The following is a 25,364-nucleotide window of genomic DNA, read 5'->3' on the forward strand; positions in this document are numbered from 1 at the left end:
TTTCCCTGAGATGGAGGATGATCATGATGCTTGAAGATATTTTTGGGCCTTGTCTTTGCCTTGATGGAGCATTTTGATCCCTAAAACAATATGAAGTCATCTCCTTTTTAGGTCTACGTCACACACATTTATGCTTATCTTGGCATATTATGTTATAAAGCTAGTGGGTTGGCTTGTAACCCAATTTTACTTTTGTCCACTGAAAAATCAAACTTGCGTAGTGGCTTTTAATTAGAAATTAGAAGAAGTAGACCTCATATAAATAGCGAAGCACCTTTTTCATTTTGTTTTTATTTGATTTATAAGGATAAATAATTAAATTATTTAAGTGACTTAGAATATAATCTCAAATGAGGATTAGGATTTAATTCTAGCCATTGATCACTTAGGAGATTAGGGTTAGTGATTTTGTCTTAATGAAATTATAAAATAAGCCTAAGGGAAAGGTGAAGACACAACAATTGTTGAGGAAGCAGTTTTTTTAGGAGAAAGAGGCTAATTTAGACTGAAGAGAAATAAGAAAAATTGCAACAGGGAATTTTTGAAGAAATTTAAGGGGAATCCAAGTTGAGGGCAGAGAGAGGCCAAGTCAGATGAATAGGAGGGCCAAAATATATAGAGGCCAAATTTCTCAAGTGCACAAGGGTCATACGAGGGAAAAGAGAGGGGCCAAATTGCTGGTGAGGGAGGCTTAACTTTCTTGAGGTTGAGTTTCTTCAGTAGTGCAAATTTCCACAGTCCTTTTTTTCATTTTTCCTAATAGTTGTAATTTTCATATGCTAGGGCCACATCCTCCTACTCCTGCTTGACCTTTATCCCTTTGCTGCTGCTACCTGTCTTTGACTCCCGTCTGATCTCTTCTTGGCAAAGAGCTACCCACAGCTCGTCCCAAGGTAGGAGAGTCCCTTTGCTTAGGATGCTCTGAACAAACACTTCCCACTCTTCTAAGACAGCATTCAGGGTTGTCCTCACCATAAGCTCCTGATCCGGTGTCGCTCCTATAGCAGTCAACTAATCTCGGATCTCATTCAGTCCTCCAAGGAAGGAGTCAACCGTTTGATTCTTCTTCATCTGATATCAACGTTGTTAAAAGCGCGATCGGGATTAAATCGGCGCAGGGAACGAATCGGAAAAAATCGGAAAAATCGGGAAAAAATCGGAAAAAAGCGGGAAAAAATCGTTTGGTACAAAAATATCCTTTTTTTTCATTTTTTTTCAATTTTTTTAATATCTAAACCATCTACAACATAAAATAAATACATTGACACATAAATATGATAAAAAAAACTAATATATAAGATGTTTAATATCATTTCTAGCGCTAAAATCACACATAACATTGAATCATGTCCTGAATAGTAAGTCCTGACTCCTGAGTCCCAACTCAGCCTCAAAATATCAACAAAAAATATGATAATGTATCTCATCATGTCATAATGTCATATACAATAAAATGAAAGTCTAATCCTATCGATTTCCTCTGCCCCTCTTGCGAGAAAATGCCACAGCTTTCCCTTTCCCTCTAGATGTAGATGCTGGTGCCCGTGCAGGTGGAAATGGCAGTGGAGTCTGATGTGCTCTAGACGTTGAAGAACTAGAAGTAGGAGCTATAGGAGGTAGACCACGTCCTCTACTGGTGGCAGGGGTAGCCCGGGCAGGTGGTGTCACCTGGAAACATTACAATCTCCCAATCCTGAAATCCTGAAAAACTGATAAGTCTGCTGAATTTTAAATGAAATCTAAAATTCTACTTTCTCCATATGAAATCCAATGAGGCTGGAACCACTCTCAAACATCCTGAGTCATTTCATGGTAATGTTAAAAATTTAAGTAAAAGGATGAAAATGAAGATTAAGGAGAATGTCACTTTTACTTTAAGAATTTAACATTACCATGAATAGCATATCCATACTAGGGCCTAGACTTGATCATTAAGCTACCCCACTCAAAAATTATTTGTTTCTTTCAAAAATCATTGCATGAAAAAACCCAAAAAAAGTTATAAAACTATGCTGTCCTGAGCCCCCACGATTTTTTCGTTAAAAATCGCGCTTTTTTCGAAAAAATCGCGATTTTTTGAAAAAAGCGCGATTTTTTCAGTAAAAATCGGCAAAAAAAAAGTAGGCGATTTTTTCGTATAAAAATCGCGATTTGATCGGCAAGGTGAAAAAATCGCGATTTTTTCAAAAAATCGCGATTTTATCGCGATTTTAACAACACTGTCTGATATGACCTCATCTAGTTCTCGAGCAGCATTCTTCTCTGCACAGAAGTATGCTGGTACAGGTTCTTGAGAGCCTCCCACATCTCAATTGTCGTTTCCTTATCGGCTATATGTGGCACCACATGATCCTTGACCCCATCAAGGATAATGCAGTTGGCCCTCACCATCGCCTCCTCGTACTTGTCGTTATCATTGGGGTCAACTAGGATAGCTATAACCTTCAAGGTGAAGTTCTTAACACAATTCCTGTCAAGCACTAATAAGATTCTGGCCTTCGAGACTGCGAAGTTCGATGCTTCGTCTAGTCTATCCTGGTCTCTTACCCCGTGTAGTGCCATGACACTAATCTACTTCCCTCCTGAAAGTTCTCTGTTCGACTCCTTTGAGTCTCTACTTCCCGTCTGGAAGTTCTCTTTTAGACTCCCTCTGACTCCTCATTTCCCTCCTGGAAATCCTTTTGTCGCTTGTCGAGATGCGCCCTACTCTGATCGTCTTGTGCAACTGCACTGTTGATCCAGGTTCCTCAGCTAGAAACCCTTGGTAGCAACTCCTCTGGCCCTACTCTGTCAGATACTGTTCTGACTACAATACCTCACCAGCTCCACTCTGCAATATTACTGCAGCCTTCTAGACCCCAACAATTGCTTTTCTGTGAACTGCGTCAGCCCTTCTCTGCCTCACACTAGCTCTGCGTCACCCTGGATGGGTCTGCGTCAGCCCTGGGATGCCCTGCATCAGACCTCTGGCCCTCTGCGTCTGCAACGCTGGCCTCTCTGAGGCTCTACGCAGTTCCCAACTTCTTCTGCGTGGCTCTGGCTGGCTCTGCGTCACACTTCCTTGGCTTTTTGGCTGCTAGAAACAACTTCTGTCACCTCGGAACAGTTGTTTTCTGTTGCTATTGCTCCGCTCGGCTAATGTCTCTTAGTCCTCCTGTGATCTGCAATCACACTCTGATACCATGCTGAAGTTTCTAAGTTTACTTAGTTTAGAAACCCTTCATGCACAATTTCTAATTTATTCCTACCTACTTGTTATTTCTCATTTAACAAGTTATTTACAAAGTAAATACTGAAAATAAACACCAGTGCATGCTCAACATATTACAGATCAGCAACTAAAAGAAACAAGAACAAACACACCACATGACACCATTATTTTTGGACCAATGTCCCCGGAAAAACCCAATGTGAGAAAACCGGTGCAACTATCTGAGGGTTTTCTTACTAAGCAATATCAGAGTACAATCTGGGTGCCGAAACTGGCCTACCCAATAGAGAATTTCCTTAGCAGCTATACCTCAGTTTGAGAGAAATCTCCTAGCTGAAACCCTGGAAAATCTTTCCGACAGCTCTTCAGCACAAAACTACTCCTATAACCCCAACATCTGCCCAATCTGGCTTGCGTCCTCTCCTCTCTGTGTCACGTTGGCCTTGCGTCAAACTTTCTTGGTCTGCGTCAGCTTTTTGGGCCTCTATGTCAGACACGCTGGCCTCTCTAGTGCTCTGTGCAACACTTGGATGCCTCTGTGTGGCCCTGCATAAGCGTTTGTTGGCTCTGTGTCATTCTCCTTGGCTGTTGCGCTGCTCTCCCGGAACAATCTCTGCCTTCTTTGTTTCTCTATACTCAATGCCTCTCAACTTCTCTCCCGATCACTGATTCTATCTCTCTTAGCAAACCCCGCTCTAAAGAATCGAATGATTGATCACTGGTGTGTTCTCCAAGTGACCCTCAAACCTCCTCTTATACATTTCTTGTTCACATATCAACGACCAAGATTAAGTCCCTAATCAACGGCTAAGATTAGATCTGGCTCGATCCATGTCTTTTGGACCACTCTAACACAGATGCATATTAATACTCATTAATATTTTATTTTCCCTAAGTTTAAACTTAGGGAGTCCATTAAAAATATTAATTATTTTAATATCTCCTGATCTGTTTAGAATTCGCCCAAACCCTTTCTGGGTATTGGAGATCTCATGTACCCCAACCTCTCCACCAAATTTTGTGGCTAGAACACATCGGATGATCCCCAAATCAACATTTGAGCCTTGTCTTTGCCTTAATGGAGAATTCTGATCCCTAAAACAATATGAAGTTATTACCTTTTTATGTCTATGTCACACACATTTATGCTTATCTTGGCATATTATGTTATAAACCTAGTGAGTTGGCTTGTAACCCAATTTTACTTATGTCCATTGAAAAATTAAACTTGCGTAGGGGCTTTTAATTAGAAATTAGAATAAGTAGACCTCATATAAATAGAGAATCACCTTTTCCATTTTGTTTTTATTTTATTTCTAAGGATAAATAATTCAATTAGCTAAGTGACTTAGAATATAATCTCAAATGTGGATTAGGATTTAATTCTAGCCATGGATTAGCAGATATACCTCAGTTTGAGAGAAATCTCCTAGCTGAAACCCTAGAAAATCTTTTTGACAGCTCTTCAGCAAAAAACTGCTCCTACAACCCCAGCATCTGCCCAATCTAGACTGCATCATCCCCTCTCTGTGTCACATTGGCCTTGCGTCAACCTTTCTTGGCCTGCGTCAGCTTTCTGGGCCTCTACGTCAGACATGCTGGCCTCTCTAATGCTCTGCGCAAAACTTAGTTGCCCCTGTGTGGCCCTGCGTGAGCGCTTGCTGGCTCTGTGTCATTCTCCTTGGCTGTTGCGTTGCTCTCCAGAAAAAATCTTTGCCTTCTCTGTTTCTCTGTACTCAATGCCCCTCAACTGCTCTCCCGATCACTGATTCTATCTCTCTTAGCAAACCCCGCTCTACAGAATAGAATGATCGATCACTAGTGTGTTCTCCAAGTGACCCTCAAGCCTCCTTTTATACTTTTCCTGTTCACATATCAACGACCAAGATTAAGTCCCTAATCAACGGCTAAGATTAGATCTGGCTTGATCCATGTCTTTTGGACCACTCTAACACAGATTCATATTAATACTCATTAATATTTTATTTTCCCTAAGTTTAAATTTAGGGACTCCATTAAAAATATTAATTATTTTAATATCTCTTGATCTGTTTAGAATTTGCTCAAACCCTTTCTGGGTATTGGAGATCTCATGTACCCCAACCTCTCCACCAAATTTCGTGGTTAGAGCACATCGGATGATCCCCAAATCAACATTTGAGCCTTGTCTTTGCCTTAATGGAGAATTCTGATCCCTAAAACAATATGAAGTTATTACCTTTTTATGTCTACGTCACACATATTTATGCTTATCTTGGCATATTATGTTATAAACCTAGTGAGTTGGCTTGTAACCCAATTTTACTTATGTCCACTGAAAAATTAAACTTGTGTAGGGGCTTTTAATTAGAAATTAGAAGAAGTAGACCTCATATAAATAGAGAATCACCTTTTTCATTTTGTTTTTATTTTATTTCTAAGGATAAATAATTCAATTATTTAAGTGACTTAGAATATAATCTCAAATGTGAGATAGGATTTAATTCTAGCCATGGATTAGCAAATATACCTCAGTTTGAGAAAAATCTCCTAGCTGAAACCCTGGAAAATATTTCTGACAGCTCTTCAGCACAAAACTGCTCCCACAACCCCAGCATCTGCCCAATTTGGACTGCATCATCCCCTCTCTGTGTCACGTTGGCCTTGCGTCAACCTTTCTTGCCTCGTGTCAGCTTTCTGGGCCTCTGCGTCAGACACGCTAGCCTCTCTAGTGCTCCACGCAACACTTGGCTGCCTCTGTGTGGCCCTGCGTGAGCGCATGCTGTCTTTGTGTCATTCTCCTTGGCTGTTGTGCTGCTCTCCCGAAAAGATCTCTGCCTTCTCTGTTTCTCTGTACTCAATGCCCCTCAGCTGCTCTCCTGATCACTGATTCTATCTCTCTTAGTAAACCCTGCTCTATAGAATAGAATGATTGATCGCTAGTGCGTTCTCCAAGTGACCCTCAAGCCTCCTCTTATACTTTTCCTGTTCACATATCAACGACCAAGATTAAGTCCCTAATCAACAACTAAGATTAGATCTAGCTTGATCCATGTCTTTTGGACCACTCCAACACAGAATCATATTAATACTCATTAATATTTTATTTTCCCTAAGTTTAAACTTAGGGACTCCATTAAAAATATTAATTATTTTAATATCTCCTGATCTGTTTAGAAATTGTCCAAACCCTTTCTGGGTATTCGAGATCTCATGTACCCCAACCTCTCCACCAAATTTCGTGGCTAGAGCACATCGGATGATCCCCAAATCAACATTTGAGCCTTGTCTTTGCCTTAATGGAGAATTTTGATCCCTAAAAAAATATGAAGTCATTACCTTTTTATGTCTACGTCACACACATTTATGCTTATCTTGGCATATTATGTTATAAACCTAGTGAGTTGGCTTGTAACCCAATTTTACTTATGTCCACTGAAAAATTAAACTTGCATAGGGCGTTTAATTAGAAATTAGAAGAAGTAGACCTCATATAAATAGAGAATCACACTTTTCATTTTGTTTTTATTTTATTTCTAAGTATAAATAATTCAATTATTTAAGTAACTTAGAATATAATCTCAAATGAGGATTAGGATTTAATTCTAGCCATGGATTAGCAGCTATACCTCAGTTTCAGAGAAATCTCGTAGTTGAAACACTAGAAAATCTTTCTGACAGCTCTTCAGCACAAAACTGCTCCTACAACCCCAGCATCTGCCCAATATGGCATGCGTCATCCCCTCTTTGTGTCACGTTGGCCTTACGTCAACCTTTCTTGGCCTGCGTCAGCTTTCTGGGCCTTTGCGTCAGATACGCTGGCCTCTCTAGGGCTCTACGCAACACTTGGTTGCCTCTGTGTGGCCTTGCATGAGTGTTTGTTGGCTCTGTGTCATTCTCCTTGGCTGTTGTGCTGCTCTCCCGGAACAATCTCTGCCTTCTCTATTTCTCTGTACTCAATGCCCCTCAGCTGCTCTCCCGATCACTGATTCTATCTCTCTTAGCAAACCCCGCTCTACAGAATAGAATGATTGATCACTGGTGTGTTCTCCAAGTGACCCTCAAGCCTCCTCTTATACTTTTCCTATTCACATATCAATGACCAAGATTAAGTCCCTAATCAATGGCTAAGATTAGATCTGGCTTGATCCATGTCTTTTGGACCACTCTAACACAGATTCATATTAATACTCATTAATGTTTTATTTTCCCTAAGTTTAAACTTAGGGACTCCATTAAAAATATTAATTATTTTAATATCTCCTGATCTGTTTAGAATTTTCCCAAACCCTTTCTGGGTATTGGAGATCTCATGTACCCCAACCTCTCCACCAAATTTCGTGGCTCGAGCACATCGGATGATCCCCAAATCAACATTTGAGCCTTGTCTTTGCCTTAATGGAGAATTTTGTTCCCTAAAACAATATGAAATCATTACCTTTTTATGTCTACGTCACACACATTTATGCTTATCTTGGCATATTATGTTATAAACCTAGTGAGTTGGCTTGTAACCCAATTTTACTTATGTCCATTGAAAAATTAAACTTGCGTAGGGGCTTTTAATTAGAAATTAGAAGAAGTAGACCTCATATAAATAGAGAATCACCTTTTTCATTTTGTTTTTATTTTATTTCTAAGGATAAATAATTCAATTATTTAAGTGACTTAGAATATAATCTCAAATAAGGATTAGGATTTAATTCTAGCCATGGATCACGTAGGACATTAGGGTTAGTGATTTTGTCTTAATAAATTATAAAATAAGCCTAAGGGAAAGATGAAGACACAACAATTGTTGAGGAAGCAGTTTTCTTAAAAGAAAAAGGCTAATTTAGACTGAAGAGAAGTAAGAAGAATTGCAACAAAGGATTTCATAAGAAATTTCAAGGGAATCCAAGTTGAGGGCAGAGAGAGGCCAAGTAAGATGAATATGAAGGCCAAAATATATAAAGGCCAAATTTCTTAAGCGCGCAACGGTCATACGAGGGAAGAGAGAGGGGCCAAAATCCCTGTGAGGTAGGCTTAATTTTCTTGAGGTTGAGTTTTTTCAATAGTGCAAATTTCCACAGGCCCATTTTTCATTTTTCCCAATAGTTGAATTTTCTAACTATTCTCTATGGGCCTAAGCCCAAATTTTGGGGAGGAAATTAATATGAAAGAAGATTGCGTTGGGAACAAATTTGATGTTGCAGTGTCATTGATTTCCACAGTTTACCTCCGTTGCATTTTACTTTCTAAGTTAGTATACCATCATGTTTATTTTATCAAGAATTTCATAAATATTTGAGATAAATATTTTCTAGGTTTTAATAGTTCATCTCCCCCTTGTTCCTCTGGCAAACATCGCACTCCCGGACATGTTGGAGTACATCCTCCTTAAGGCCCTTCCATGAGAACCTCTCTCTAATGGCCCTATAGGTTTTAGTAAACCCCTGATGACCTACCAATGGTGAATCATGTGACGCCTGAAGTATCTTCTTCTTGAGCTGAGATCCCTCAGTCAAGAAGATCTGGTCCCTGTAGTAGATGATCTCATCGACCACCTTGTACCTGTCATCCGCCACCTGCCCATCCAAAACCTCACATGCAAATCTATCCTTGGAGTACTCTACTAGGAGTTAAGCCCTCCAGACTGCGTCCAAACTCATAAGAGACAACGTCGCTGGTCTACGTGAAAGGGCATCTCCTACCACGTTGTTCTTACCCTTGACATACTCAATGTCAAAGTCATACGCTTGGATCTTACTGATCCACTTATGCTGCCTCTCCTGTAGCTGCTTCTGCTCCAAAAAGAACTTGATGCTGTTGTGATCAGTCCTCACCCTGAACCTGTTACCCACCAAATACTGTTGGTACTTGCCCAATGCATGCATGATGGTCAGCATCTCCTTGTCGTATATAGAATACAACCTCTCGTGCAGAAGGAGCTTCCGGCTCTCAAAGTTGAAAAATCAAGGTCGGGGCACCTCATGTACCACAATTGCACCCTCCTACACATTATAAACCCAAGTGTGCTTCTCTCTTATTAGCGACCCTTGTACCCCAGCAGAATTGTAGATGGTTTCCATCTTGGGTTTGGTCTCCCTATATGGGGTCCTAATCCTCCAGAGGGCTACATTGGCACATGTAAGGCAAGTGTTGACAGCCATGGGCCTCCACAGCAAAAGATTACAACGCATGGATCCCACAGCCATTCAGAGATTGGTCGTGGTTCACTCATGGAACAAGGAGGATACACTTGATCGATCAGTGCCCAATGGTCAATACATAGTCTCCAAGTCCCATCCTTCTTCTGTACCAACACGATCGGGTTCCCATAGGGCGATGCACTCAGACGGATGTGACCTTTCTGCAGCTACTCCTAAATCTGCCTCTTGATTTCATCGTTCTCCAGAACAGAGTGCCGATAGATTGGTCCATTGGGCAGCGGCACACCCGGGGACAGATCGATGGAGTGCTTGCCCTGACAGTGCAGAGGCACCCCTATGGGGGAGGTGAAGATGTCCTCGTACTTCTCCACAACCTTGTCCATCTGTTGTTGTCGTGCGGAGGGGCCCTGTCTGGAGGTCGTGGCCACCATCTTCTTCTTTCCCTGAGGGCATATCATCAGGAAAACAAATTTCCCGATTTTGGAAATGAACTTACTGCATTGTTTTGCGGTAACCAAAGAGATGGCAGTAGGCAGTGCTACCTCCGGTATCCTGTACAACTTATTTCCCAAAGTAACAATAACAACACAAGGCCTTGACTCATACACAACATGTCGCTTCCATAAGTATGGTTGGCCTAATAATACATCACAAACATCAAGGGAAGCAACGTCACATAATACCTCATCCGTGAAGGGCTTGATGTTGTATGGAAGGCGGCACTGCTCGCTCACGCAAAGATCCCGTCCTTGGTGAAGCCACATGATGGTGTACGGTTGTGGATGTGTTGTGGTCGGTAATCCCAGCTGCTTCACGACCTCTGTCAAAATGACGTTATTTTAGCTCCCGCTGTCGACAATGAATTGTAGCAGGGAACCCTTTACCCACATCCGGGAGTGGAAGAGGTGCTCCTCCTCCTCTGGATCTTCGGTTTCCTCCTCCTAGATCTTCTTGGTGGAAACAATGGCATTGGGATCAGCATAAATAATCTGCTTCCCTTTATCATTCCCATTGTCGGGTTCTGACTCAGAGTCGGAACATGCATGTGATTCCGAAGCCTTTAGCTCGGCCACCAGTGACTGCTTCGCCTGACACTCACTTGTTTTGTGAGTGGAGCTCTTATGGAACTCACACCACCTTCCCGTGTCCTTCTTCGGCTTCGCGGCGTTGTTCTTTGCTTGCGGCTTTGGCGGGTTGTCCTGGGTCACCCCGCCTTGGCTTTGTCCTTTGTTCTGCAATTTGGGGGCACCTTTCCCTTGCTTCAAATTCGCAGATCCAAAGTCTCGCTTCTTCTGTTTAAACTTTTGCTTGATCTTGACGGCATATCGCTATGTCGTGCCGAGCAAGGAGATGTCCAGGAATTCCATCTCATCCTGAATGTACCTGTGCAAGCAGCAGCAGTACCTGAGAACCAAATGCTTCTCATAATCCTTGATACCGAACTTTGTGCGAAGGATATGAAAAAATTGGTGAACTTCGACACATTTTGGTCCCTTCCCTATCGCAGCGTTGTCCACTTTATGTATTTATCCTCATAGCTCCTTACAAGGTTGTACTGCTCCTTGATGGCATCCCAGAATGAGTTCCAAGTGGGTGCGGTTGAAAACAGTGAGTTCGTACTTTCATCCTTCTGCTCACAGTAGGTTTCCCACTAGTCCTTGACGTGGGGGCTGCTTTGAGAAGTGAAAAATTGATCTTTTCCCGGCTGGAAAAATCATGAACGGAAAAATATCCTTCTGGCAAATTTAACCATTTATCTATAACGTCTGCATCTATCTGACCCTCAAATATGGGAATGTCAAAGTTAACTTGTACCTTAAAGGGTGTGGCGCTTCCAGAGTAGCTGCCAAAAGTAGATGCGTCGCCCTTGGGTAGCCGCTGAAGGATCTGGGCAAAGTTGTCCATCATCGTGTTCCTTTGTCGCTCGAGAGCTTCTTCAAGCAAGATTTTGATAGGATCTCCTGCCCCCTCGTCTCTCTTTTCATCCGCCATGGGAGGCCGTCAAGATTTGCGAGGCTGCTCTAACAAAGGTTCGACCAGTTCAAGCCCTAACTCCTTATATCCCGACCTCGTTGTAGACATGCAAAGAAAAATAGAGAAAGAACAAACTGCTCTGATACCACTGATCCGGATTTAAACAGGAACGCAACAAATTACAGATATAACCATAAATACAAAGATGCAGTAGAAGTAGCAATTCATTTCATTAATATCAAATACTGATATATGCTTACAAACAGAATCGAAATAAGACTAGCTCGAGTGATGGTAGCTTATCTTTAAGAAGAGATGTGGCGGCTACATGCCTCTGAACTATGTTACAATGAGGCTTGAAGGCCTATTTATTGTTGAGAAATAATGGAAAACCCTAAACATCCAAAAACCTAAATTCGTACATCAACTTCCCAGGGTCGTAACTTTGGTATACGAACTTTGTTTGACGTACACAATACCTCGTTAGAAAGATCTATCCGAGGACTACAAATTTTGAGTGAGCAAAATCGTTCGATGACCCATATTGCTCCCTGTTTTCCCAAAAAATGTCGTTTACAGCCTCAAAACGGCTCTGGAAGTTCAGGACCCGAAAAACTGCCAAAAATAATGAATTGTCTTACAAATAAGGAAACTGAAAAACTAAAAGAAACAATGGTGGGGGCCCACGTGGAATATGTGGGTGGCCACCAATATCCACCTAGATCACTCCGCAATAGAAGATTACAATCCATGGATCCCCACAGCCATTCAAAGATTTCTCATGGTTCAGTTATGGGACAAGGAGGATGCACTTGATCCATCATGCCCAATCGGCCCCAGATCTACACCATACACTTGGGAGATGATCCAGGACTTCCACTATAATGTAGCATCACCCACACCATCATCCTATCCCTTGAGGGCAGCCTAAAGGTATCTTCGATTTGTTTGGAGACCCATGAGGACACTTGTGTGCCCCCATATGTCATTTGGAGCACCACAGGTTATACAAGGGGCCAACCCCTTGCCCATAGTTGCTTTTGAGCGTCCTTCTCTTCATTATGGCACCCATGGACCTCATTAGTCCTCTTAGAGGGCCCTACGACATGCATAGATTATTAATTGACCTCTTGAGAGGCTTATCTTTTCATTTATGAGCTAGTTTGCTGCGCTTGTCACCAAACATTGTATTATTAGAACATTATTTTATTTTTAAGGCTTATGTAAGCCAAGGAGGCTAATTCGAACTCCTAAGTTGTGTATAAATACAAGTGAGGTCAGATCATTTCTCATCATCACTTTGGATTGGATCTCTCTCTTCTTTAGAGAATTTCGCACTTTTTTCTAGAGGATGAATTGGAGTTTTTATGGATGAATTTTGGTGTATGGTTGTTGATCTATCTTCTCTTGGAGCATTTCTATTGTCATTTGCAAATGGTTGGATATACTCTACTGCATGTAACTAGGAAATTTTGATCTTATTCTTGTTACTTTTTGTCATTTATGTTGGACTAGGATTTTAGTTGTTTTCGGGCTAATTGTTGCATGCAGTTATTGCTTAATATTGTGGAATTGTCTCTATTATAAAATTTTCTCCATGTATGGGCCATCTAGTGTGAGCGAAATATCCTAGGGCTAAAATTTCACCTTGATAAGCAATTCCTCTTGTGCATTTGAAGCATAAAAGCTGCAAGAATTCTTTCACTTGACCTAGAGGGTTTGTGAAGTAATTTTGCGGCCTCCTTGATTCGGAACCAAGAAATATTACAAATAATCAACATAGACTCCATTCTCCCAAGGATTAAGGCACTGTTCTGCCAAGGGTGGTCACCAAAACTCTTATTCTTTCACCTTTTCCCAAGTCTAGTCCCATTGGCGTGCCTAGGGCATCAATTTCTTGACAAGTTAGCCACAAAAAAAATTCGATCTCCTAGGGTCTACTACGCTGGACTTTTCTCTAGCCCTCCTCCAAATTTGAAGACATTCCGACGGTGGAGTTGGGAGAAAAGCCAAGCCCTAGCTCCGGGACCAAAACTTGCCCGACCATCCCTGAGGCTAGCACTTCCCAGGGTCAAACCAACATCTTGCGCAATTATATTTTCTTTGAACGTCTCCCCACCTTGTCTAGGGTAAGAATATCATTGGTTGCTACATTCCTTCCTGATACCCTAGACTGGGTCCACTTAGCCCTGTGTGGTCCCACTCCTTCAAGAACCATCCAAGATACCAATTCTAACAAGGATTTCAGGGATTGGGAAACTCCTTCACAAGTCTTATCCCATAAACCTAACCCTCAAATCCTCTCCTCCTTTCCCTAGATTACCTAGTACCTTACTTACAAAGCAAGAAATCTTTATCCTTCAAATTCTGGGAAAGGGATATCTGGGCCACTCATATCCATTGACATATCCTCCATTAGTGACCCCACACATACTGAGTCTCCTCCAATCAGTGAAATTTCGTAAATAGAAGGGAGCCTTAGCGAGTAAGACTCCATTTGTTGCCCTTGGCCTTGCATTTTTCCTTTAGGGATTCCCTTTAGGTCCCCTGCTAGTTTGAGCAGTAACAGTACACAATCCAAGCATGATCCTCCTTGGGCTCAATGCCCCCTTCTCTAAGATGGTGCACTCTCCAACATATTGCTAGACCAACACCACTCCCTCTCCCATGGTGTTTCACTCTCCAAGTGTCCTCATTTAAGGCATTCCTCCTCTAGTTATGTATCACTCGCCCTTTTCAGCTCAAGACACCTCAACATGTGTGTCAAGGTGGTTATTATATGCCAATGCTTCTCAACATATGTGTCTAGGTCCATGCTCAACCTCTATGCAGTATGCTCCTCAACCCAAGCGTCCTCAAGTCAAGAATCCAAATTCCATAAGGCTAGGTGCCTATAACTCCTCCTTCGAGGTAGGTATCTCTCGCAACCAAGAAAATGACCTCCCCATTGTGTGCACCCAATGGGCTAGTCATAATGTTGATTAGGATAACAACATCCTAGGTAAATGCATCATTCTAGCACTCTATACAAGGTCAATCATCCGCCCAAACTAAGCCATCCATATGTCCATCAAGCATCTCCTATGGATTAGGAGACCTAGCACTCTCCTAGCTAAGTGAAAACACTTTTGCAATAACCCAAAAAGCTAACAAAGCACCAATGAAAGAATTTAGAAGGTCAAAAGATAGGCGAGGATAAGAAATATCCCATGAAAGAAAGAGAAAACGGGTAAGGGGGGGTTTTTCCAAGGAGGTGTAATTCCAATTCACTAACAATGGCTTCAACCAAAAAGGAGCCATCAAAAGGATGAACTAAATTGAAACTCATCATAGAGAAATGGCATAGTCACGAAAATTATAACAAAATAACGTGCGACCTAGCCTACTTCCCACTCTTCAAGGGATATCTTGGCTAAAGAGATAACTTAAATCACTCAGGGTCCAATGGAAATATGAAGAAAAGGAAAATTTTGGCCAAAAAGAGAAGTTGACAAGGTTGTATTTGTTCTTCTTTTAGAGGATCTAGCTCCATGCTTCACATTTTTGCATATGTGATGCTAAAAGAATAGAAAATAGTTCACTTCCTCAATTCCATTCATCTCAGCCTTATTACACTATTCTAGCGCATAAAATAAAAATAGAGAGGTGGTACCCACCAAAATGGGTAACCCTAGCAGGAAAAAAGTTCTCCTATTTTGGATATCTAACCAGCCAACAGCCCTACACATTAGCTTGACGATGACGATATATCAGCTCCTCCACCATCTGCACCAGCAACTATACCTGTCACTATCCAACCCTCCTCTTGAATGATGGGATACCACTCAACAAGCACTTTGATCATTTTGCAATTTGGTGCTTTTACTTCGTGTTTTGGCCATTTAGTATGGAGAAAGGGGTGATCTAGATGATTTACCGATATCTGCTATAAATTTGTTTTCTCACTTTACCAAGGGGGTTAATTTTTATCCCTGGTCCAATGGAACTTAACCTAACGACTTAGGGTTCTATGAGGGGCACTACTTGGAAGACCTAGATTTGAATTAGCGTGTCCACTATCCCTTTACCATACATAACACCTTCCACAACACATTATAAGTCCTTCATACTATCTCTATTCTTCGGGTTAAACTGCCATTGGTTCATTGGGATTTGGTGCTCTCTTATCTACATATTTGAGTAGGGCCAAAAAACATTGCATTGGAGGTTGATGCAGCTAAAGGAATGGAAAGGCGTAATATGGCCACAATGAAAGAAAATAAGATCAAAATGCAAAAGATGGTCGAGACATAATTTAGCATGTGGGAAAAAGGCAATCATGATCTCCACCCTGCTCATTAGCCATCAACCAGTTCTAAAGTACTTGATACTCCATCTCATCAGAAAGAACCCTTGCATGTCCCAACCCTAATTAGTGACAAACCACCACATCTTAAGGGGTAAATTAAATGCTATATTAAAAAAATCAAGCTTTGACCCTTGAACTATGCACCAAAAGACAAATCATTATTAAAAAAAGTAAAAGGTGCACCAAAGGGATGGGAAAAGAAGGACAAGCAAGGTAGCTCATGCATCCATGATTGCTCCCTCAATTACATCGATACACTCAAGATGTGGACTCTCATTAGTTGGTCTCGTGATTGTTGGGCCGCCAAATTAACATCAATTTTCACTCCATTTTCACCTTTATCCTCATTTTGTCACCTCATTTCATCATATTATCATTACATAACCCTATATTTCCATTACCATATGAGTTCATATTTTCATTTTCCAAAGTTATTAATTTCATGTATTTAGAGTGAATTTATGATTAAAAGTTGGAGAAATAACATGTATTTGCTTATACCTAAAAGTGGCTTGAGTTTGATGACATGTGTAGATCATTTGGAAGTTTCCAAGGCACCCTTATGTGGCCTCCCAAGATCAAATTCGAATTTCAACTCAAGAGGTGGACCATATTCCAAGGAGAAAGATCATGGAGATTTTGATGTGTCATGGGATTTGTATCTAGTATTTAGGGATAAGTTGAGACAAGTATGGGTCTAGTAGATATTTAAGGGATCTACATTTATTGAGTAGATATCCCTAATTCATGTATAAATAAGAGGAGCATCCTTCAAAGGAAAGAAGGAGGGAGAGAAAACAATTATCAGTTATTCATTAGCATTAGATTTATGTTCATTCAACATGAATAATACCACTTTCTCCAAATCATGAGTTATGAGTGTTGTTTGATTCTGAAGGTGTGATAGTTGTTCATGTGTGCTCATTGAGGAATGGAAGGATCCCCATACTGAGATTAGTACAATTTGTTGTAGAATAATGTTGTGAATATACTAATTTTAATTCTAATGTTCATCTTATTTCTTTGTTGTAAATAATTGTAGATAACTTCAATATGAATTCATGTTATGGCCATGTTTTGTTGTGTGAAGGTTGATCTCCTTTCAGTAGCTAGTTTTGACGTGAGAAGGAAAACCAGGAACTCCTAAGTTAGGAGTTTCTTCTCCATGAGCTAGATTAAATTGAAATAAGATTTACTTTCTCATATGCTTTCCTAGATTACATTTATGTGAATATTGATTCCCTTTCAGTATCTAGAGAAATCAAGTCCTCCTAAGTTAGGAGACTCTTCTCCATTAAGAACTGAACTGAAAACAATATTTACTTGCTTTCATTTATATGCTTTCTTTCTTGCTTTCTTAAGTGTTTGGTAATGTTATTATAGGAAGGTTGTAGAAGGACAATCAAGACTCTTGAACAAGAGACTCTTCTCTATCTTCTAAAGTAAAATAATTCCATTGATCAAACATTTTTTATGCTTTCATAAAATAGATCTGATAGGTTAGATTTGTAATATGCATTTCCATTCTAAACAAACTTCCTACACCTGATTCATCTAAGGTCCCATATATTTTGGTTTGCTTCTAAGTTTACGATACCCTGGATTGATAAATTAAATGACAGGGATTTAGCAGACAACTAAATCGCCCAACAGTGATCACAGCACTTGGCCATGAATGTTCTTCCTTTCCATTGTCACTTATTTACACCAATGCCTATCGATTGAATGGTTAACCTTAGAAAAGCCACGTCCCCTTGGGGGCTAGAAGGACCTAATAGGGTTGAATACTTAGCCACCCCTACAAAGGTAGCGAACACCTTTAATGGACTTGGTATAGTAAAATATTTCAAGGTGCTCTTAGTTTGAAGCATTAATACGCCCTAAACGCTTCAATATGGTCCACTTAGATGCATTTAGGATCTTAGCCTCTAATGAGTGGTTTCTTTCACTTGACTTTGAGTTGATTTTGGTAGGTTATCCAAAGCATTAGAGGTCTTGAGGGATACCCACTCCACATAATTCCCAAGCCATATCCACATTCTAGAGAGCATGATGACATAACAGATGCAATGTTGCCCACTTTTGGCAGAGCATTAGGCCTTTTGATGAATTGGGCAATTAATATGCATCCAAGAGCAACCTAAGGAGCTAGAACATTGGGCTTCTCTTGCCTAGCATGGAGGATCTTTGGTGATGTACCAATGGACAAAAAATACCCCCAAGTTGGCCTTCACTCTACTTGATGGGCATGCCATGATCCAGGGCTCAAAGGAGGATGTTATTCTTGGTATGATTGAGGAGGTCTTGTTGCACCCGATGGAGCCCTAACGCTAGAGATACGAGGCACCACATTTCTCACTTGAAACCCATGGAGATGATGTTTGGCATCCATAGCTGGATTTTCGACCCTTGGAGCTGCTTTGATGTGTGATTTGGGGATTTCCCTGAGATGGAGGATGATCATGATGCTTGAAGATATTTTTGAGCCTTGTCTTTGCCTTGATGGAGTATTTTGATCCCTAAAACAATATGAAGTCATCACCTTATTAGGCCTACACCACACACATTTATGTTTATCTTGGTATATTATGTTGTAAAGCTAGTCAATTGTCATGTAACCCAATTTTACTTTTGTCCACTGAAAAATCAAACTTGCATAGGGGATTTTAATTAGAAATTAGAAGAAGTTGACTTGATATAAATAGAGAATCACCTTTTTCATTTTGTTTTTATTTTATTTCTAAGGATAAATAATTAAATTATTTAAGTGACCTAGAATATAATCTCAATTGAGGATTAGGATTTAATTCTAGCCATTGATCACTTAGGAGATTAGGGTTAGTGATTTTGTCTTAGTGAAATTATAAAATAAGCCTAAGGGAAAGGTGAAGACACAAGAATTGTTGAGGAAGCAGTTTTCTTAAGAGCAAGAGGCTAATTTAGATTGAAGAGAAATAAGAAGAATTGCAACAGGGAATTTCAGGGGAATCCAAGTTGAGTGCAGAGAGAGGCCAAGTCAGATGAATAGGAGGGTTAAAGTATACAGAGACCAAATTTCTTAAGTGTGCAAGGGTCATACGAGGCAAAAGAGAGGGGCCAAATTAAGGGTGACGGAGGCTTAATTTTCTTGTGGTTGAGTCTCTTCAGTAGGGCTTATGTAGGCCAAGGAGGCTAATTCGAACTCCTAAGTTGTGTATAAATACAAGTGAGGTGAGATCATTTCTCATCGTCACATTGGATTGCATCTCTCTCTGCTTTAGAGAATTTCGCACTTTTTTTTGGAGGATCAATTAGAGATTTTATGGATGAATTTTGATGTATGGTTTTGGTCTATCTTCCCTTGGAGCTTCTCTATTGTCATTTGTGAATGGTTGGATATACTCTACTGCATGTAAGTACGAAATTTTGATGTGATTCTTGTTACTTTTTGTCATATATGCTGGACTGGGATTTTAGTTGTTTTAGGGCTAATTGTTGCATGCAGTGATTGCTTAATATTGTGGAATTGTCTCTATTATAATGTTCTCTCCATGTATGGTCCGTGTAGTGTGAGCAAAATATCCTAAGGTTAAAATTTGACCTCGATAACCAATTCCTCTTGTGCATTTGAAGTATAAAACCTGTAAGATTGCTTTCACTTGACCTAGAGGTTTTGTGAAGTAACTTTGTGGCCTCCTTGATTCGAAACCAAGAAATATTACACATAATCAACAGAGACTCCATTATCCCAAGGATTAAGGCACTTTTCAAAGGGAGGTCACCAAAACTCTTATTCTTTCACCTTTTCCCAAGTCTAGTCCCACTGGGGTGCCTAGGGTATCAATTTCCTGACAAGTTAGCCACTAAAAAAATTTGATCTCCTTGGATCTCCTATGCTGACCTTTCCTCTAGCCCTGCTCCAAATTTGAAGACATTCCGACGATTGAGTTGGGACAAAAGCCAAGCCCTGCCATCCCCAAGGCTAGCATTTCCCAGGGTCAAACCAACATCTTGAGCAATTATATTTTCTTTGATCCTCTCCCCACCATGTCTAGGGTAAGAATATCATTGGTTTCTACATTCCTTCCTCATACCCTAGACCGGGTCCACTTGGCCCCGTGTGGTCCCACTTGGTCAAACTTGCGTAGGGGCTTGTAATTAGAAATTAGAAGAAGTAGACCTCATATAAATAGAGAATCACCCTTTTCATTTTGTTTTTATTTGATTTCTAAGGATAAGCAACTAAATTATTTAAGTGAATTAGAATATTATCTCAATTGAGTATTAGGATTTAATTCTAGCTATTGATCACTTAGGAGATTAGGGTTAGTGAGTTTGTCTTCATGAAATTATAAAATAAGCCTAAGGGAAAGGAGAAGACACAACAATTGTTGAGGAAGCGGTTTTCTTAAGAGAAAGAGGTTAATTTAGACTGAAGAGAAGTAAGAAGGATTGCAACAAGGGATTTCATAAGAAATTTTAGGGTAATCCAAGTTGAGGGCAGAGAGAGGCCAAGTCAGATGAATAGGAGTGCCAAAATATACAGGGGTCAAATTGCTGGTGAGGGAGGCTTAATTTTCTTGAGGTTGAGTTCTTTCAGTAGTGCAAATTTCCTCAAGCCCATTTTTCATAATAGGATCGAGTTCCAAGTTCCCAATAGTTGTAATTTTCTATGTATTCTCTATGGGCCTAAGCCCGAATTTTGGGGAGGAAATTAATATGAAAGAAGATTGCGTTAGGAACAAATTTGATGTTGTAGTGTGATTGATTTCCCTAGTTTACTTACGTTGCATTTTATTTTCTAAGTTAGTATACCATCATGTTTATTTTATCAGCAATTTCAGAAATATTTGAGACAAATATTTTCTGGGTTTTTAATAAATTTTTAAAGTAAATCAAATCTGGGACAAAAGAATTTCACACCCTCCCCTTTATATAAAATAGGCAAGGGAGGAAAAGGTAAAACATGAACGAAGTCTATACAAGTAACCAACAAGGCAAACCCACATTGAGCACTATAGTATACACAATACAAGGATAACAATTGTCATACTTGGGTTCTACAAAAACCCAATGTGGTACATGTTTCCCACCATTTTATGGGTAATATCCCTAGGAGAAATTTTTTCTCCGAGATGGTCCTCGGCCGGCAGCAAGCAACCCCTTGCAGCCATCAACTAGATCATTGCGCCATTTCTCCGCCACCTAAGCCAGCCATGTGGTCGCTCGACCATCTGCCATGATCGTATGTTTGAAGATGGGCCTCCTGAATCTAAAGGTATGCCTTGTCATTTTGAAATAGAGTATTGTAGTTTGCTTGTCATGGACACTTTTGGGCATGGATTAATGGGGTGATTCAGTAGAAAGGATGGGCTAGGTCTATGCTTCTGTCCCCTACACCCCTTTTAGGAATTAACCTTGGATTCTAGTCCCGTGAGATCTCTTTACTGATCATTTGGTTTCAGGGATGGTATTTCACAGGAAACCCTGATTTTGGTTACGTGGTCCCGCTCCCTTATCTGCTTATATTACTCTCTTTCCATTCATTATCACCCCATCCATCTTTTCTCCCACCTGGGTCCACATCCCTCCATCGAGTACACATAGGGTTAGCTCGCCCTTTCCCCTTGCCCACACCTTGGGTCATGGCCTGGAATGAAGCCCGAAGGTTGATGCAGTTGAAAAGCAAGTTAAAAGCATATATGGTGTAATATCTCGTTTCAGAGATATTCCCCAAACCCTAGTAAATTCCAACCAAATACGCACAAATGATATAATAACCAGGAAGCTCAAAATGATAAAAATAACAGTGGTGCAACATATAATAATGTAAACATGAAATGTAAGCAGAGACTCGAGAAATGCAAAGAGAAATGCTAAGCCATTTTATTATACTGAGTAATGGAATGAGTATAGGAGGTGATCAGAAATATGGCACCTCGACTTGCACCAGGCAAGTGAAGAAATACACTCAGAATAGCAAAGGAATGGCCTCTCTCTGAACTGCGTGGATGCTGCTGGGAAACTGTCGTGCTGTTGCTACTGCTTGAAATCAAATGAGGATTTGGGGTTGTTCCCCTCCTCAAAAAATGCTGAAACTCTGGAATCAGCCTCTACTCAGAAAACCCAGAAAGTTTTTCTGAAATAGCGGACCCACGAAAATCGCCCCCTTGGGGAATCACGCAATCCCTCAAGGCTCTGCGCTGCCACTGAGTAGAATCCTCAAAAATACTGCCTGAAACCCTGCCAAACTCCTCCAATATGCAAGAGTTGATCTCTTGCTCAATCTCCCAGCTCAACTCCTCCACAAACCCTCAATCCGGAACTGCCCCTAGAAAAACTACGTCCCTATCTCTCAAGACTGCGCAGTCCTCCAATGCTCAGCTCCACCTCAATGCCAAAGACCAAAACTACTGCAAAAAAAGACTACTGAAACTACCTTGCCCGAGTAGGCACTCGAACTCCCCCGGGGCTAAGGGTGAGATCTCCGAACGGAGACACTCAATGCACTAAACAGTGCTACAGACAGGCTAAACAGCCAGCGTGCTCCAAGTCGAAGTGACTATCTCAAATGCTCATAATCCCCCATTCAAAATGAGAAGGCTCCTCTTTCCTTTATAGCATTGGCCTTTCTCAATCCCAAGGCTCACCTCCTCCAACGTAATCTCCTTTTGCCACATGTTCCTTTTCCCATCTGCGCAATCCCTCCAAGTATCTGTGTGGGCCCCATCTCTGCGTGGTCCTTCGGGCCCCTTGGCTCCCCTTTAAGTCACAACGTTGTGCTCCTAGGAAGTGACTTTTATTCTAAAAGTAAGTTATGTCCCCTTTTTCCTCACCTTTTTATTTACAAATAACTATATAAGGCAAAATTGAGCAAAATCGAATATTCCAATTAGCCATGGCTAATTAGAAATATTACAGTCTCCCCCGGCAAAATGTTGCTTGTCCTCAAGCAACTGAAGTGATGGATGTTGCAAAATTTTCTCACTCTCCCAAGTGGCATCCTCATCCGGCAAATTCTTCCACCTCACCAAGAATTCCTGGATTGTCCTATTCCGTAGCTGCCTCTCCTTGGTATCAATAATAGCCTCTAGCTGCAACACCAAATGCCCCTCATCGTCCATGGGTGATAGCTCATCTGTCACTGTCACATGCTGCCCCAATGCCTTCTTCAGGCATGATACATGAAAGACGTTATGAATCTTGCAGCCTTGGGGCAGCTCCAACTCATACGCAACCTGTCCAATCCAGCATATCACCTTGTATGGCCCATAAAAGCGGGGCTTGAACTTCTCAGCCCCCTTCTACTTTAGTGACGAAGGTCGGTATGGCTGTAATTGTAGGTAGACCAAGTCCCCTACCTCAAACTGTCTCTCCACCCGACCCCTGTCAGCATACAGCTTTTGCTGTTGTAGCCATATTATCCTTGAGAGCTCGGAGAATATCCTGTCTCTTGGATCCAAATCTTGGCTCTCGGAGCCTTGCTAGCACCAAACATCACGTCAACAAAAGATAAGGGATGATATCCATACAAAGCATAAAATGGTGACATACCAATGGACATGTGATATGTAGTGTTGTAGCAGTACTCCCCCAGATGCAGCCACTTCAGCCATGCTCGTTGCTGCCCACTGACATAGTTACGCAAGTAGCCCTCCACCCACTTGTTAATTATCTCTGTCTGCCTGTCCGTCTGTGGGTGATAACTGGTACTCGGTGTCAACTCCGTCCCCACCAACCGGAAAAGCTCCTGCCAAAATCTGCCCATGAAACGGCTGTCCCTGTCACTGGTGATGGTCTTGGGAAGACAATGTAACCTAAAAATCTCTTTGAAGAACAGATCGGCCACCTGCGTTGTTATGTAGTGTGCAGATAAGGCGAAAAAGTGTGAGTACTATTTCAGCCGCTCAACGACAACAAAGATGCAGTCCTTGCCCTGTACCATGGGCAACCCTATGATGAAGTCCATCGAAATACACTCCCATTTCCCCTCTGGAATGGGAAGAGGATGCAATAGTCCTGCTGGATGGTTCATCTCCCCCTTGTTCCTCTGGCAAACATTGCACTCCTGGACATGCTGGAGTACATCCTCCTTGAGGCCCTTCCATGAGAACCTCTCTCTAATGGCCTTATAAGTTTTAGTAAACCCCTGATGACCTGCCAATGGTGAATCATGTGACGTCTGAAGTATCTTCTTCTTGAGTTGAGATCCCTCAGTCAAGAAGATCCGGTCCCTGTAGTAGATGATCTCATCGACCACCCTGTACCTGTCATCCGCCACCTGCCCATCCAGAACCTCACATGCAAATCTATCCTTGGAGTACTCTACTAGGAGTCGAGCCCTCCAGTCTGCGTCCAAGCTCATAAGAGACAACGTGGCTGGTCTACGTGAAAGGGCATCTGCTACCACGTTGTTCTTACCCTTGACATACTCAATGTCAAAGTCATATGCTTGGATCTTACTGATCCACTTTTGTTGCCTCTCCTATAGCTGCTTCTGCTCCAAAAAGAACTTGAGGCTGTTGTGATCAGTCCTCACCCTAAACCTGTTACCCACCAAATACTATCGGTACTTGCCCAATGCATGCATGATGGCCAGCATCTCCTTGTCATATATAGAATAAAACCTCTCGTGCGAAAGGAGCTTCCGGCTCTCAAAGGCTATAGGGTGACCTCCCTGCATCAACACTACGCCGATACCCTCTCCCGACGTATCACACTCCAAAACAAATGGCTGCGTAAAATCTGGCAATGCAAGCACTGGGCAGCTCATAACCTCCTTGAGCCTGTCAAAGGCTCGCTGCGCTCTATCCGACCAACTGAATGCCCCCTTCCTCGTCAAATCTGCCAGGGGTGCAGCAAGCTGTAAGAAACCCTTGACGAACTTCCGGTAGTAAGTGCAAATGCCAATGAATCCTCGAAGTTCTATCACGTTTCTCGGCTCCGACCAATCTCTGATGGCCCTGATCTTCTCCTCGTGGACCCTCACTCCGTCCACCCCTATGATGTGTCCCAAGTATAACATCTCCGTCAACCCAAACTCACACTTGGAGAGCTTGGCATAGAACTGTTGCTCCTCCAAGATGCGCAATACTGTCTCAATGTGTTGGAGATGCTCCTCCAAGATGCACAATATTGTCTCAATGTGCTGGAGATGCTCCTCCCAAGTCTTACTGTAAATGAGGATATAATCAAATAACACCAACACAAACTTCCTTAACTGACTGTGGAAGATGTGATTCATGCAAGACTGGAATGTAGCTAGGGAGTTTGTTAGCCCGAAGGGCATCACCAAAAACTCAAAGTGCCCATAGTGACACCTGAAGGCGGTCTTGGGAATGTCCTATTCCCTCATGCGAATCTGATGGTACCCAGATCTCAAATCAATCTTCAAGAAGAACCATGCTCCTCTCACCTCATCCATCAACTCATCAATCCTGGGTATGGGGTACCTATTCTTCAGTGTCTTCCTGTTCAGGGCCCTGTAGTCAATGCACATCCTCAATGTGCCATCGTTCTTCTTCACCAACAACACGGAAGAAGCAAAAGGACTCGTGCTCGATCGAATGTGCCCAAGAGCCAGCAACTCCCAAATGGCCCGCTCAATCTCATCCCGATAGGCCTCAAGATGCCTATAGGGGGTAGTAATTACTGCCTGTATGCCTTGCTCAAGCTCAATGGTGTGCTCAAACCCTCGGTCCGGTGGCTGTCCCGACGGAAT

General features: G+C 41.6%; 1 long non-coding RNA gene across 8 annotated transcripts in view; it reads right to left on the reverse strand.

Moving 5' to 3' along the window:
* The window catches only part of LOC149247951 (uncharacterized), a 326,494-nt gene that overhangs the window by 152,802 nt on the left and 148,328 nt on the right, over positions 1 to 25,364 (reverse strand). The window lies entirely within an intron of this gene.

The sequence above is a fragment of the Pinus tabuliformis genome, chromosome 7 (assembly GCF_031772625.1).
Source record: "Pinus tabuliformis cultivar Carrire ecotype Pingquan chromosome 7, CPIR1, whole genome shotgun sequence".
Classification (NCBI taxonomy): Eukaryota; Viridiplantae; Streptophyta; class Pinopsida; order Pinales; family Pinaceae; genus Pinus; species Pinus tabuliformis.